Genomic DNA, 16,563 nt, shown 5'->3' with positions numbered 1-16,563 from the left:
AGTCACAGTGTCAGTAGGAAGGGAAATAGGCTCCCCTTCTTGAGAATGGAGTGGCACATAACCAACAGACATGGGAAGAATTGGCAGCCATATTTGCAGACATCCTACCATGACAATTCACATCTTTCCCACATGTAAAACCCTCTCACTCCCCTCCCAGCACCTTGAAGACCTCCCAGTATCTTGATAACCTAGTGTTATTAAGTGCTCATGGGAATATCCCACACTTAGATGGAGGAGAAAAAAAGGATTGATCAAAGTTTGGAGTTTGTGAAAGGCTTCAATGGGAGAGAGTAAAAAGAAAGGCTGCTGGGGCATGGAGTGCAAACCTTGAAATAGCTCACTTGAAGGAACATGGGGTGGGTCCAGGATGAGTAATGAAGGCTGTAAGGTGAAGAAAGAGATGATAGACTTTTACATTTATCCCATTTGATGAGATAAATCATCTCTTAAGTGGGGAACCTTTATCTTTATCCTTATCCCCTTCAATTACATCATTGGCACTGGTCCTAATCCAAGGGAGTGACAGTTTCCAGTACAGTCACTCTCTGCAAGCTTCAGCTTGAAAAATAAAAATTAAGAAGATGAAGTTCAGCACTTGCCTTTCAAAAAGGCAACTGTACAAACTGCAATAATACTTTCAGATGCTTGTTATGTCTCTAGCATCTGCATTTCACAACTATTCTGAACACGTAATTATAGCTTCTAGCAATTTTTTTTCCCATTGGGTCAGGAAATTCACTATTTTATGAAAGAAAAAATCAACCACATTTGATATATGTTATGCAAGGACAAGGTAATAAGCAAGATTTTCATAATGCAATGTAATATGCATCTCTAAGACAATTTATGAAGGAATAAAAGTACAGAGAGATTGGCATGAGATATCTCATCAGTTGATTTCCAAGGCAGACTGGGTCTCCAAAACCTTCTAAGGCTAAGAGATTTGGGGGAGAAAGGAAGAGGGTGAAGGGTTTTTTTTTGCTGACACCAAAAAAGAAACACCTTTTATTTTATTTTCTCAATGTGGTACTATAGTGTGAAGGGGAAATGTGTGGGGAAAAGGAAGAAAAACTCTCGGGAACTTCCATGGAAAACCACTCACTGGGAACATTTTGACCAATATTTCTAAATAGCTTTGTGCTGTATTTTACATCCTTCTCTTTCCCCTCTCACTGCAGAACTCTCCTAACCAAACCAATAGAAGACCCTTCTTCCTAAGGTCACAAGCCTTGACTAGGTTTTTTCCCAAACCAAGGAAGGGAAATTGAAAGTTGACAGGAAAGGAATAAATAGAGAGAAATAATAGATAGATAGATAGATAAATAGACAGGTAGATATAATTCATTTCCCATTTCATTTACTTTTTTTCTTTTACTCTCTTTATTAAAAAGATCTTTTAAAAGAAATTTCACTTATTTGAATCTAGTACTTCATTCTTAAGTCAAACTATGTATAAAGCCAGCTGAGGTATAAGGCCACACCCAACAGGCACCAAATAATACTACCAAAGCTACCACAGATGGGTGACAGAAAAAAGTTTGAGAAAATTTATTTTGCAGGGGAATTTTTTGTCCTCAGGCTATATCCCATGAGGGATGTAGAAAACCAGCTGGGTTGTAGAAACAACTGAGATGTTTAAAACCCAAATGCAAAAGATCTTCTCTGTAAAATTATGCATTAACTGGACACATTTTTATGGTCATTTATTCCATATTATTTTTAATTTTTAGATTTTTAATTGATTAGGAACCAATTTTAACTGAATTTTGTTTTATAATTATATAAACTATTTACAGGATGCAAAAATTATATCTGCAAAATGACATGTACTCAAAAAAGCCTAATTTATCCTCCAATCTCCAATGTAACTTCTTTAATTTTATGGTTTATCCTTTAATTTTTTTAATAAAAGAAGATGTATATATGGATAACACTTTTTCTCTCACAATTAATAAACTGTAGCATATTACAAAATTGGTTTCATCTCATATTTTCACTTATCCAGACAATTGCTCCATAGTAGTGTATGAAGACTACATAGAAAAGTTTCTCTGATTTTCCAAAGGGTAACCTGAATACAATATCTTTATATTTATATAATTATATTAGGCTCCATTTTTGGTCAATTATCAATTGATTTTCTACTATATACCATACAAATATAATGCATATAAATTATGTATATTTTGGTTATGAATTTCCTACTACAAACAGTATTAAAATTAACTAGTATATTCTTTTTCCCTTTCTTCTCCTGTTATCTCACATTTGGTTTGAAGTATTATCTTTTGTTTTCAATTATTAAAAATAAGGTGAATAATTTGTATTCTGTATTTTATATGGCTTCTCCACTTTGCCTCCATTTTTTATATTTGTACTATGTTGATATTGCCAGAGAATATAGCTATTACATATGTATGCTTCTCTGCTATAGTCATCATTTTATGTGACTTATACAGGTCAATATATATTTTAAGCTCACAGTAATCCTGTTTTCAGCACTTTTCCAGTCATTTGTTTGTCTGAAAAATCTTTCTCTAGTAGATTCCTCAGGAAGCACTCATGAAAACAATGAATTCTAAGTTCTCATATGCTCATAGTAGTTTGTCTACCAGCCTTTATAGATAAAAGGTAGTTTGGCTGAATATAAAGCCCTTGGCTCATATTTTTTTCTCAAATATCATTAGTGTTACTCCATTGCCTTCTGGCATAAAGCATTGACATAAACAAGTCATACGAAAATCTGATTTTATTTGCATGATTAATTTGTTTTACTAAAATTTGTCTTGATATTGATAAGTCTGGTTGATTTTCTCTGTATCAGTTTTCTGTTGCTGTGAAACAAATTACCACAAATATAGTAGCTTATATTTATTAAATATAACAACAAAATTTATTATCTCTCAGTGTTCATGGATCAGGAGCCCAGGAACTTAGCAGGATTCTCTGCTCAGGGTCTCACTGCGATGAAATCAAGAAGTTTCAGGGGATGTAATCTCTTCTGAGGCCCGTGGTCTTCTTTAAAGCCCGCTGGTTGTTGGCAGAATTCAGATCCATACAGCTAAATGACTAAGATCTCTACTTTCTTGATGGTCGTCAGTTGGGGGACACTCTCAGCTCCAAGAAGCCATCCATCATTTCCTGCCATGTGGCTCTCTCCACAATATGGAAGTTTGCTCCTTCAAGGCCAACAGAATAGCCTAGTTTTAAAAGACACTATAAACATTTTTTCTAAATATTTTTTAGAAGTCACCCTTTCTGTGTATTACTTGTTGAGTTATATATTTATTCCATGTTTAATGTTTAAAAGGAGTTGTAAGAGCCTAAGAAATATGTAGTATAAAAAACAGAGTAAGGAAATTAAGGCAAAGAGAAATTAGTATAGAAGGAATAATGATTTATTAACAGGGTTCTCCAGAGAAACAGGACAAATAGGATGTATATATAAGTAGAATGAGATTTATTTTAAGAATTTGGTTCACAAGATTATAGAAACTGGCAAGTCCAAAATCTGCAGGGTGGACCAGCAGACTGGAGATCTAAAATGAATCAATGTTGCAGTGCAAGCCCAAAAATCATCTGCTGGCAGAGTCTTTCATTCTAATCAGGCCTTCAACCTATTGAATGAGGCCCACCCACATTATGGAGCATAATCTGCTTTATTCAAAGTTCACCAATTTAAATATTAATCTCATCCAAAAAACACCTTCACAGAAACAGCCAGAATAATGTTTGATCCAATATCTGGGCTCTGTGACCCAGCCAAGCTAACCCATAATATTAACCATCACAAATGGCCAAGTTTAAAGTTATACCCCTAAATGCATAATATGAAATCATATTTATATAGCTGGTCTACAATTATATTCTAAGTTTTCTATCTAACGAAGCAGGGAATGAAATAGACTTTCCCTCTGAAAAACTTTTTTCTAATAGAGAAACTTAAGAGAAATATTTCCTGTGGATCCTGATGAAAAGGGCACTTTGCAGTACAGTAAGCAACCTACCAGTTGGCTTCTCTAAATAACACCAATGGTGAAGTTCCAACATCTAATTTCCATAAAAATAATTTTATGAGCAAACAAAAAATATGGCTTAATTCATCATCATCTAGGGTGGAATTTAGAATATTTCTGGAAGCACATGGATTACAAATTCTTTAGTCAATTCTCCATGAATATTATTACCCCCAACTCTTTTTTGATAAAAAATTGCATAGCAGGGAATTTTAAATTATATTCTCTGACTAAAACCTGAAGGTCATATGGCATGTAGGCACATAAGCAATAGCTAGCAGAGTTTTATACGTTAATGGGCCCATAGGGAGACTGACATCCCTTATTAAAATGAGAAACCCAACCAAGACTCAGGCTTGAATAGACTCTCATCCAACTACTGCATGGATTTGATCCAAGGTAGTGACTCTGGGAAGACCTAACATTTTACTTAGTTCTCAGCTGCAACTGAGGTCCCAAAGTCATCCATTATATACCATGGTTACAAGTATTTTGACATGGAAAATATTGTGAACAGGTGTTACAAATCACCACAGCACCTATTTATAATGTCAGTAAAGCATTTGTAGAACAATGACTATTAAATCTAGAATTTAAGCTATGTTTGCCTTCTAGTGAACTTTTATAGTGAACAAAAGAGCCTTGTAAGGTACAGATTTTTCTCCAGTTCTACTAAGAAGCCAGAGTTGAAGATTGTTGAGATGTAGTGACAGATTTACCATAAATTCCATGAATGGCAGGAAAGAAAAATGAAACCAAAAGAAGGATGTTTGATCTGGAGAACACAGCAGGTCCAAGAATCTGACAATTATGGTTAAGAGTTGAAGAACAAGCAAGAAGGTAGTGAGAAAATTAGAATAATAAAATAAAGGACCCAAATGTTAAAATAGGGAAATTCCAGCTTTCAACTTCAGGAAAGACCCAGTTCCACTTAGAATTTCCAAGGTGTGATAATATAAGTTAATTACTGATGTGAAATGAAGAAAAGTTTTTAGAGGAGAAAAGGCTAGGAGCTGTAAGCCTAGAGTTGCCAGAGTCTCAATGTCCATTAAGCCAACATATGCTCACTTCTCAGAATTATAAGTTGAATTTCAATGATTTACTAATTGTTATTCCCTGTTATTTATGTAAGGTGCTTGATTGAACTGATTGGATGGAAAACAACAGCTAGAAAATTAAGCACAAATTGGTTCATAATTCATCCATGTTGTCAAGTCAATTGAACTCTGCATGTTCAGAACTTTGTCATCAGCAATAGTGATTAATGATTGAAAAGGGAAATATAGAAAAGTTAAATGAAGGAAAATGAGAGCTTGGATTTATACTGTGGTCCAGTTGGCTAGTTTTGAAATAACATTGACACACTGATAGTAAATGCAAAAGACTAGTGGTAGAGAAAGTGGTTAAAATTTCACAGAAAATTACTTCTAACAGAAATATTTTTGATTGCTCATCTTCTAAATGAATATTTTGTTAACAATCATCATTTTCAAGATGATTTTTCATCTTTCCATTGTGGTTACTAATGCATCTGAGTGCCTTGTACATTCTTCTCCAGTGTTGTATATAAAAGGTCAACAGAAAAATAAATCACTTTTTTACAACCTATATTGTTGTAGGTTGAATTGTGTCCCCCAAGAACCCACATGTTGGAATAATGGCCCCCAGTGCCTCAGAATGTAACCTTGTTTTGAGATGTAATTGACTAAACTAAGGTCATCCTGGAGTAAGGTTGTCCTCTAATCCAATACAGTTGGAGTCCTTATAAAAAGGGGAACACATACATGCATATAGAGATTGAGTGATGTGTTGACAAGTGAAGGAACACGAAAGATTGCCAATAAACTCCAAGAATCTAGGAGTGAGGATAGAACATATTCTTCCTCAGAGCCCTCAGAGAGAAGCCACCTTGCTGACACCTTGAGCTTGGACTTCTTGCCTCCAGGCCTGTGAAGCAATAAATTTCTGTTCTTAAAGCTACCTAGTACACAGTATACTTTGTTATGGCAGCCCTAGCAAACTAATACACACAATATTGGGTCAATATTTTAGACATGGGTAGGGTGGATTAAAAGTTTGTTCATGAGGTTTAGTATCTATAAATTAATCGAATCCCTGAACTAAATAAGATATGACAGAGGCAAGAAGGACATTTCTCTGTGCTTTAAGAACACGTGGCAAATGAAAAACAAAAATTGCTGGCACAAGGAATGACAATCTTTGGTGCTTTCTCAGCTCAGACTTCAAGTATCTTCAGTTGCTAACTCCCCTGCATTTATTCTAAGACCAGCTAAGAGAAGAGAATTGCTGCCCTTCGTTGGGGAGTTTGTATTCTATCCAACCAAGTGGATAGAACGAGATACAAAGCCTCCCATTAAAAGTTTGCTAGGGGGCTTCCCTGGTGGCACAGTTGTTGAGAGTCCGCCTGCCCATGCAGGGGATGCGGGTTCATGCCCCGGTCCGGGAGGATCCCACATGCCGCGGAGCAGCTAGGCCCGTGAGCCATAGCCGCTCAGCCTGCACGTCTGGAGCCTGTGCTCTGCAGCGGGAGAGGCCACAACGGTGAGAGGCCTGCGTACCACAAAAGAAAAAAAAAAAAAACTCTTGGCATTGATCAGGAAGTGAAGAGAAGAGAGATGAAATAGCATAACTAAGCTATGGAAATGTGAAATAATGTGGAATGTTGTTTGCCTTACAAATGTGTTTGGGCCAGGGCATCATCTTAATGTGGAAGAGTAGTGAAAGAGGAGTTTGTTCAAATTATGAATGATTTTGTGTGCCATGCTGAGTTGAGACTTTATCCTCAATAATACGAGGAGACATGAAATGACTTTCAACTTAGTGGGAGGTCACTGAGTTTTAGAAATCCTATTCGTATAACAGACAGGAAGATGATTGAAGGAGTTTAAGGTTAGCAGCTGAGAGGCCCTCTCCCATCAAGTCATTGCAATAATCTCATAGTGAATGCTGATGCCTGGACTAAGGTAATGGCAGTGCAAAAAGGGAAAAGATTTAGATACATATTTATGGGGTAGAATGGGCACTTGAACCAGATTGCCTGAAAACGAGGAGGAAATCTACAAAGTGTAGCAGGTTTCTGGCTTGGACATCTGTGTTGATGTGGTGTCATCACCAAGAGTGGAACATAGAAAATGAGAGTCAGTTTGGTAAGGATGTGTAGACTCTGAGATGTCTGTGAAACATTCTTCCAGGGAGCCCTGGAACACACTTTGTGAAGTTGTATTTTCATGATATGGTGGTTGTGTATTTTGTCAAGTGGACTGGATCTCCATATCCCAGATTTTCTTCTCTTCTTGTGAGAGTAGGTGACAAGAGCCATCTTGCATAGGATTTAAAAGACAGAAGTGAAGTATCAACCAGATTTTTTTCCTTTGTAGTTGTTGTAACTGGACATGAGATGCTGTAGCTACATACCCATGTTCTACCTGGTAACTAATCATGGTGGCAGCATTCGAGCCTGCATAATCTCCTGTCCCTACTGTAGACCCCTCTTCAGCACTGCATCTTTGACTCCTGGGCCAGGTGAATCACAAATTGCCAAATTCTTCTACAGGACACCCCCCTTATCAAAGTAGGAGGCTTAGCGGTATTAGGAGACTGATGAGAGTCCCATTCCATCTGCATGTGTCCACTCATCTCATTGGCTCCAGTTTGTCCTCAAAGGTTCTACCTCATCATCAGAGGTTACAGCTTGTCCATGCTTCCCTTCTTGAATGCCTGCATTGATGACTTCAGGTTGCAGTACCAGATACAGAAGAAAGAACCTCTGATATACTGTGAACCAGCTCCCAAAATTGCATAAGGTCAAATCTCTATAGGAAATCCCTATTAGGTCTACTTCTCTGATTAAACCCTGATGGACATAACAAGGGTAGTTTTTATAGACTGCTTTGTCATTGTACACAGCTTTGAATACATAGTCCAATGCTCCAGACACTTTGGCCCCTGGGGCAAAACGTCAAAAGTTTTATGGTTCCACCAGCCTAGGGCACCATTGTTCAGTTTTAACATTAAGCTAGTGGTCCATCTCCTCAAGCTGAGAAATGATGTCTACAAAAATGGGCAATTTAAAGCAGAGTGTGGCAAATGCTCTCTATAAAGGGCCAGATAGTAAATAATTTAGATTTGTAGCCCATAAGGTCTTTGTCACAACTATTCAGCCCCCATTGTTGAGCAAAACTAGCCATTGACAACACATAAATGAAAGAATATGGCTGTGTCGAAATAAAACTTTACTTATAAACACAGATGATGTGTTAGATTTAGCCACTGACCATGGTTTGCCAGTACCTGATTTAGACAAAATAGTACAAGTTCTTTATCATAAAAAGTGCACTTTAAAAATTCATTAATACATTTAGCATGGAGAAAAAAATTAATGTCGGGGTCAGGTAGCCTAAGATATAATCTCAAGTCTAGCACTTTCTGATGCTCCATTTCCTCATTTTAAATGAAGATATAAAGATAAGTACAGTGTTGTAAAATATGTCCACAAAGTTTTTGACGTGTCTCTTTTCAAAAAAATAGCATCTAATTCCATTCCCCTTGAATATGAACTGGACAAGGTGACTCATTCCAAGAATAGAACAATGCTGAAGTGGCATTTACACAATTTCCAAGGATAAGTTAGAAAAAGGTGATTCAGCCTCAACTTGACTCTCTCTTCAGGTACTCACAACCTAACTGCCAAGATATGAGGAAACCAAGTGGCCAAATGGAAAGGTCATATATAGGTGTTCTGACCTTAACCCCAGCAGTAGTCCCAGCTGACAGCCAGCATCATCTGTCAGACATGCAAATGATCAAGATATCCCATGATTCTCATCCCCAGCCTTTGGGCTGGTCCAGTTAATGACAAGTGGAATTGAAACATTTGTCTCCACAAGCCCCACCTAAATTGCAGAAACATAAGTAAAATAAATGCTGTCATTGTTTTAAGTTACTAAGTTTTGGGGTATTAGTAACACAACAATAGATTGCTAGAATATAAAAACTCCTCAGTTATTACAGTAAAAGAATTTTGTAGGAATCTCCCAAACCTACTAACCTACTGACTTGTATCTTACTACCATACACAAGCATGTGTGTCAACTGACTATTTTTTTTTAAATGGAAGTATAGTTGATTTACAGTGTCATGCTAGTTTCAGGTGTACAGCATAGTGATTCAGTTATATATATATATTCTTTTTCAGATTCTTTTCCCTTATAGGTTATTATAAAATACTGAGTATAGTTCCCTGTGCTATACAGTAGGTCCTTGTTGATTATTATATATATAGTAGTATGTATATGTTAATCCCAACCTCCTATTTTATCCATCCCCCCACCTTTCCCGTTTGGGTAACAAGTTTGTTTTCTATGTCTATGAGTCTCTTTCTGTTTTGGAAATAAGTTCATTTGTATCTTTTTTTTTTTTTTTAGATTCCATGTATAAGTGATATCATATGATATTTGTCTTGGTCTGGCTTACTTCACTTAGTATGATAATCTCTAGGTCCATCCATGTTGCTGCAAATGGCATTATTTCATTATTTTTTATGGCTTAGTAATATTCCATTGTCTATGTATGTATATGTGTGTGTGTATATATATATATCACATATTCTTTATCCACTCATCTTTATCCACTCATCTGTCGATGGATATTTAGATTGCCTTCATGTCTTGTCTGTTGTAAATAGTGCTGCAATGAACATTGGGTGCATATATCTTTTCGAATTATAGTTTCCTCTGGATATATGCCCAGGAGTGGGATTGCTGGATCATATGGTAGCTCCATTTTTAGATTTTTTTTAAAGAACCTCCATACTGTTCTCCATAGTGGCTGCCCCAAGTTATATTCCCACAAACAGTGTAGGACGGTTCCTTTTTCTCTGCACTCTCTCCAGCATTTATTATTTATAGACTTTTTAAAGACTTTTTTTAATGTAGACAATTTTTAAAATCTTTATTGAATTTGTTACAATATTGCTTCCGTTTTATGTTTTGGTTTTTTTGGCTGCTAGACATATGGGATCTTAGCTCCCCAACCAGGAATTGAATCCGCACCCTTTGCATTGGAAGGTGAAGCCTTAACCACTGGACCACCAGGGAAGTCCCTATTCGTAGACTTTTTGATGATGGCCATTCTGAGCAGAGTGAGGAGATACCTCATTTGTAGCTTCCCAACAATCCAAAGAGAGGATTTAAGAGGCAGAACATGATGACCTAACCTGGAATTTGGCCAAAACCCTAAGCTTAACACTTCTAATTATTTCAAGAATGATGTCATGGGACTTCTGATGACCAGCCTAGAATAGGACTAGAGCTGGCCAAACCACCTTTATTTGAAATGAAACACTACTGCAAACTTAAAGCCTTGTGAATTTTGAACTAGAAAGTTTGGCCTTTACTTTATTTTGGCCAGCGTGCTTTCCAACAGAAGTGTAAATCATATTTTTTAAAAAGTTACCTCAGAAAACACATGAATAGTTACAGGTCAGTTACAATTGGTTAATTTAAAGTTCTTTCTTTCTTAAGTTCAAGATAATAAGATGGAGTCCGGGGCTTGGGGGAACAGAATGTCTACACTTTTGGTCTAAATATTGGATCTATGTTTGTGTATTTTTATTTTCATAAGGATGGAGATAATACTGAAAGTAAAAGAAAACAGAGACAGAATAAACCTAGAAACATGGGTTTGTAGTTTGATATGATGACATGTATATGACGATCAGAGAAGTAAGGGTGATAGTTGTATAAGTGAGTAGATGTGAGTGAATATAAACATTGAAATTACAGGATAAGCCTTAAAGAGAATGGAATACAAGACACTACTTCAACTTTATTTCCTTATAGCACATTTTCCCTTTCCCAGAGCTACACACTGGTGACACTGGCCTACATTTTCTCCAACTTACCATTCTGTCCCAAAATGCCATAACTTTGCCACTCAAGGATCTTTTCCTGGAATGTCCTCGGGGTAGGTTTTGAAATGAAAAAAATATCAAGTCATACAGTCCTGGATTTGGAGGACAGCTGCCTCTAGCTAACTGTGTAAACTTGAGCATTTGTTATTTATGACCATCAATTTCAAGACCTGTAAAATAGAGATATAGAATATCCTTCTATATGGTGGTTATACAGTTCAAGTAAGAAAATATTCATGAAACACTTACCACTACATCATAGAATAAGATGTAGGGCAAGTTCAGTAAGGGATTATTTCCCCAGAACCCCTAATTTCTTACTCAGTGACTCCTATTTATGCTTTGCAATCCTTATGCAGTGTCACTGCCTTTTTACGGTCCTTGCCAAGGCCCCCAAGCAAAGTTTAACTTCTTTCTCCAGGCTGTAATAGAATGTTGGCCACTTTGTATTGTCTTAATATGATTATGTGTCTGGCTGTCTCATGTAGATTTGGGACCTTATTAATTCCTTGTGTGTTTTGTCCCTTCATGATGATAGTCTAGAAATTTTTATTTTGTAATGAAGGCATTTATAAACATGTCATTTATAAAAATTAGTATGTGCCATTTGAGAGAACTGAAGGGTGGATTACTCAGTATTTGGAAATGTTTTAGTCTGCCTTATAGAGTCCATCACTTCCCCTCATCTGGTTCCCACTTGCCCAACTGTCACTATTATTTGATTTATGGCTGGTCCCTGCTCGTCTTTATGACCTTGCCTTCATGTTTTCTCAAGTCAGAGGGTTTTTTTGGTAAACCTATACCCTTATTAATGAAATACGACCAATCAATGCTATAAAGTACTCTTGAAATGTGTAAATATTATACATTGTCCAAAGGGGCAGTACTAATTGCAAAAGGAATGGATGGAAAAACCACTGCTGTACAAATTTAATTTTAGAAATACATTTTTCTCCTAAGTAAGGTGTTCACAAAAAGATTAAACTCTGATCCTTTTAAATCTACATATTCTTAAGCTGCTAAATTTCTAGAAATAATAATTATTATGTAGTTAATATTCTGTAGAGATTTAATATGGCACAAGCACAAAACTGAAAACTTTTTCATCTCATTTTTATCACTATGGCAAACCTTAAGAGAGAGATATTATCATTGTGTCAATTTCACAGATGAGGAAGTCCAATTAACAGGAGACTAATTCATAGTTTATTAGCCTGGTTTGAACATTCTGTACAATTTATATACAGACTCATGTATTGGCAGAATTAACCACCACCTAGGGTTTATGATATTTTTATTATTACCTTTTCTTATATTTGGGTAAGTGTATCAATGACCTATGTGAAGACTTTATTGGTCATCAATAAAGTGAATTTGCTTATCTGATTACCTTCTCTCATCTTAGAACTTGCATGAATGGGAAAACAGATAAATACATTTCATTAGAAAAAAAGAAAGCAGAGAAAGAAAAAGTCACTAAAAGTTCAGGATTGGATGCTTCTTACTATAAGTAGTAAAGGGAAGAAATCTGGGCAGTCAGATGAGCAGATGAAACATTCAAAGAAATGTTTGTGAGCAGATGAAACATTCAAAGAAAAAATGTGGTCATCCTGGTAGTCATTTTTATTGTCTTTAACCAGTACTGCAGAGGTCTAAGACCTAAAGTAAATCATTTTTTCATTTACTCCACTGACTTTGATGTAATAAACAGAAAGCTGATCTGAGGTAGCCTTTCAAATTACTTATATATACTGTAGGATTACCCCAACATCTCAGATGATTTTCCAAAATAAAATCATGTAAGCCTGCAGACCAAATATTTTTATTGATACACATTTCACCTTAACACACATATACCTTGAGGGTAGAGGTTAAAGCACCTAGATGTTCCTAACATGGTCCACTAGTCTCTAAGGAATAAAGACTTGGGGTCATTTTTGTAATCCATCAGGTGTGGTTGAATCTTTTCTCCTGGCATCTTCTTAGACCATCACTGTGGCCTGGATCCAATAGGAAATCACTCATTAGAGCAAACTCCAAAAACTTGATCTTCTAGAGGGAGGAAAGCAGAGGGAGAGAATACTGTGCTTCAGTGAGAGTAACTGGATGGAGAAATAAAAGGTAATACTCCCATTCTGTGGTTGGTTCCTCCAGGAATTTTGCTGTTTATATCCTTGATAAGATTGCCTGTCTGCAAATTATAAAACACCAATATGTTGTTTCTAGATGTGATTAGTATGTATGCTGGTTTGACTACCTCATCAAAAGTGGTTATAGGTTTTATCGTATTGCTATGCAAACTAGGCATCCCTAATGTATTGATGCTGATAAGTTTAGTGGTGTTGATTACTACTGAGGCAAGAACTGGAGTTAGAATCATAATTCATATATTCAAACACTCTACAACTTTGCTGTGAGACACTATAATGTAGTAAAACACATCATCTTTGAGATCATATGGTTCTAAATTCAAATATACTTATACGATACACACACACACACACACACACACACAAAAATTAACCTCTTTGTGACTTATTTTACACACATTTAAACTAAGAGAAGTAATATTTTCCCTGCAATATTATCTTGAGAATTACAGATAAATGTTATAAAATGCATGATGCACATGGTGGACACAGAATAAAAAAATTATTAATATTATGAAAACAGGAAAACACAACAGAGAAAATCAAAGCCCAAGTGTTGGGTTTGAAATGATTAACAAGTATATAAACACCTAAAAAGACTAATTTTTAAAAAGAAAGGAAGGTAGAATGGAAAGAAGTGAAGAAGGGAAGGAGGAAGGAAGGAAACATCAGTAACCAGTTACCAACATTAGAAATGAATGTGGGGACATAACTACAGATCCTACATCAAATTGTTATTAAGGAAATATTTTGAAGACATTTATGTTCAAAATAATTCAGTAAATTTGACAACTGAGATAAATAGATAAATTCCTTGAAAAAAAAAAACACAACTCACAAAAACTGATGCAAAGTAAGAGAAAAATCTGAATAGCACTAAAGAAATTGAAGTCATAATTTGAAACCTTCCCACAAAGCTACAAAGAAAGCTTCAGACCAAGATGATTTCACTGATGAATTCCATCAAACATTTATACCAGTCTTGAATAAACCCTTTTAGAATATAAAGGATGAGGGAATACCTTTTCAACTGATGTTATGAGATCAACACAGCCTTAATACCAAAACCTAAGAAGGACATTACAAGAAACAAAATCCCTAATGAATATACATGTAAATATTCTTATCAAAATATTAATAAGTCAAATCCAGCAATATGTAAAAGGACAATACATCATGACCAAGTATTCAAGACTGACTTTACAACTGTAAATCAATCAATGTAATTGATTAACAGAATAGAGGAGAAAAAGCATGTGCATATATCAATGCATGCAAAATAAGTTGAGAAATTCAACAAAAACTCATGAAAAAAATCTCAGTAAACTAAAAGTGCAGGAGGACTAACTCAATATTATAATAGACATCTATTGAAAACCTACTGCCAGTGAAATATTGAACACTTTTTCAAGATTAAGGATGTTGACTTTCACCACTTTTATTTAGTATCGTTCCAGAGGTTCTAACCAATGAAATAAGGTTGTAAAAATTGAGTAAGGTCATAAAGATTGGAAAGAAGGAAATAAAAGTGTATTCAGACATGATTATATATATAGCAAATCCTAAGGAATATTGTTGATGTTCAGAATATCCCTAATGTCAAATTAATTCTATGCTAAAGAATGAAAGAAATATCCACTTATTGTTTGTATGCTTTATCGGTTAACATATTCATCAATATATTACAGGTTGTATTTGACTATTACTTCCATGTAGAAGAGGAATATTAATTCAGGAATAAAGCATATGTAGGTTGAGTACCTACCATCAAAATTGGCCCTACCCTCAAGGAGTTTTCAGTCTTGTAAGTTCCAGGGCTTGCTTAATATGGGACTTGGATCACACTCACATTTTACAAGTAAATTCACAACCAGCTAGTATGTATGTTGGTTCTGCTGCCCAGGAACTACAACTTACTGGTCAGCCTCCCCACTGTTATCATATACATAAATCTATTGTTCCATGACCATTTACTAGTCAGGTGGGATAATAAGTACATCTGAGAAGTGACAATTCTTGGGTAGGACAGGGTCCTAGAGAACTTGTCACCGAACACAAGGCAAAGGAAAACTATTATTCAGATTACCTTTAGATAATCTTCCTAGAAAATAGATTTCATATAGCTCTTTTATTGTTTCCAATTTATAGAGGAGGGCAGAATACCATCAGAGTAACAATTTACAATTTCAGGAGTCAGAAATTAAAGGCCTGGGACCATAATTTTAAAACCTGTGCAGCTTTTAATGTTATTCTTTTTACCCTCATGCCATAGGTCAGGTTGCCCAGGAAACAAACTAGACAGGGATGTGTATGCAGGTGGTTAATTAAGGACAGTCCTCAGGAGCACCTGTAAGGGAGGTGGGAGGAGGCAGCAGGACTGATCAGAGGGAGAAGTTGAACCATGATGTAGTTGCAGTAGAGGCTATCAGTGATGCCTCAGGGAGCTCTAAAGCTGGTTGGCCCTTTAATGATGGGTAAAGGGGGCCATCTTCTTAGCACCTTTGCACCTTCTCATCAACCAGTCATTGAAGGTGGGCTGTTCCACCCTTAAGGTTCATAACCATAACCATGGGCAATGTTGTTTCCTTTGGCAGCGGGCAATTCCTGAAGGTGGACTCAGCTGTGCTCTGTCAGCAGGTAACATTCTTTGCAGCAGGAAGAATGAGTGTCTTCAGTGCTAAAGGGAGCACCCAGTAATGTATAACAACATCCTGTACACCCCACAGTAAATTGCAATAAAATTCTGGAGCAGAAGGAATCTGTGTGTTTCAATGAAGGCATCTAAGAAGTAGGGGTTTATGGAGCTGCATCTCACATTGAAGCCAGGGGATGGAGAGAAGAACTAGAGGCGCTCCCAAGCAGAAATGAGCACGCATCAGGCTGTTTGGGCACCTGATTCTAGAAAGAAGCAGAAGCAAGGAGTAGGTCCAGGTCTAAGAGGCAGCCCTGATGCCAAGCAGTTAAAAAGTGGTTGTGTGCAGAGCTCCCTCACATGTGACAGGGAAGCAGTGAATCAAATAGATAGCAGAGCACTGTTCCTGAGCCCCAATTATGGCTCAGGCTGTACTTCTTGATAGACTGGTAGGTCATGGGAAAGCCAGAGCTTCTGGTGATGAGGTGGCAGCCACTTCAAGACGCATTGTTAGAAACTACTAAAAACGAACGAGAAACAGTGGCTATTTCAGTAGGAAGAACTGGAGAGATAGAAGATATATTTTCATGCCTTTCTTTTTATAAATTCATGGGGCTAAATGTAGTAGAATTAAAGTGATTTTTACTTTTTTTGTGTGTTTTTCTGTATTTTTTTATTTTTTAATTTATTTTTAATGTTTTTATTTTTTTTTTACTGAAGTATATTTGATTTACAGTGTATTTTTAAAATAGAGTAATTGAATTAGTATCATCAGGGTCAGCAAAATATTACATAAGAAAGGTTATATGAGAGTGTCACTTCCACCTTACA

Source organism: Aethalodelphis obliquidens, unplaced genomic scaffold, assembly GCF_003676395.1.
Source record: "Aethalodelphis obliquidens isolate GAN/ISIS:26980383/991018 unplaced genomic scaffold, ASM367639v1 scaffold1, whole genome shotgun sequence".
In the NCBI taxonomy this organism is placed as follows: domain Eukaryota; kingdom Metazoa; phylum Chordata; class Mammalia; order Artiodactyla; family Delphinidae; genus Aethalodelphis; species Aethalodelphis obliquidens.
The sequence above is the reverse complement of the archived record's forward strand: the minus strand, read 5'-3'. Positions refer to the sequence as shown.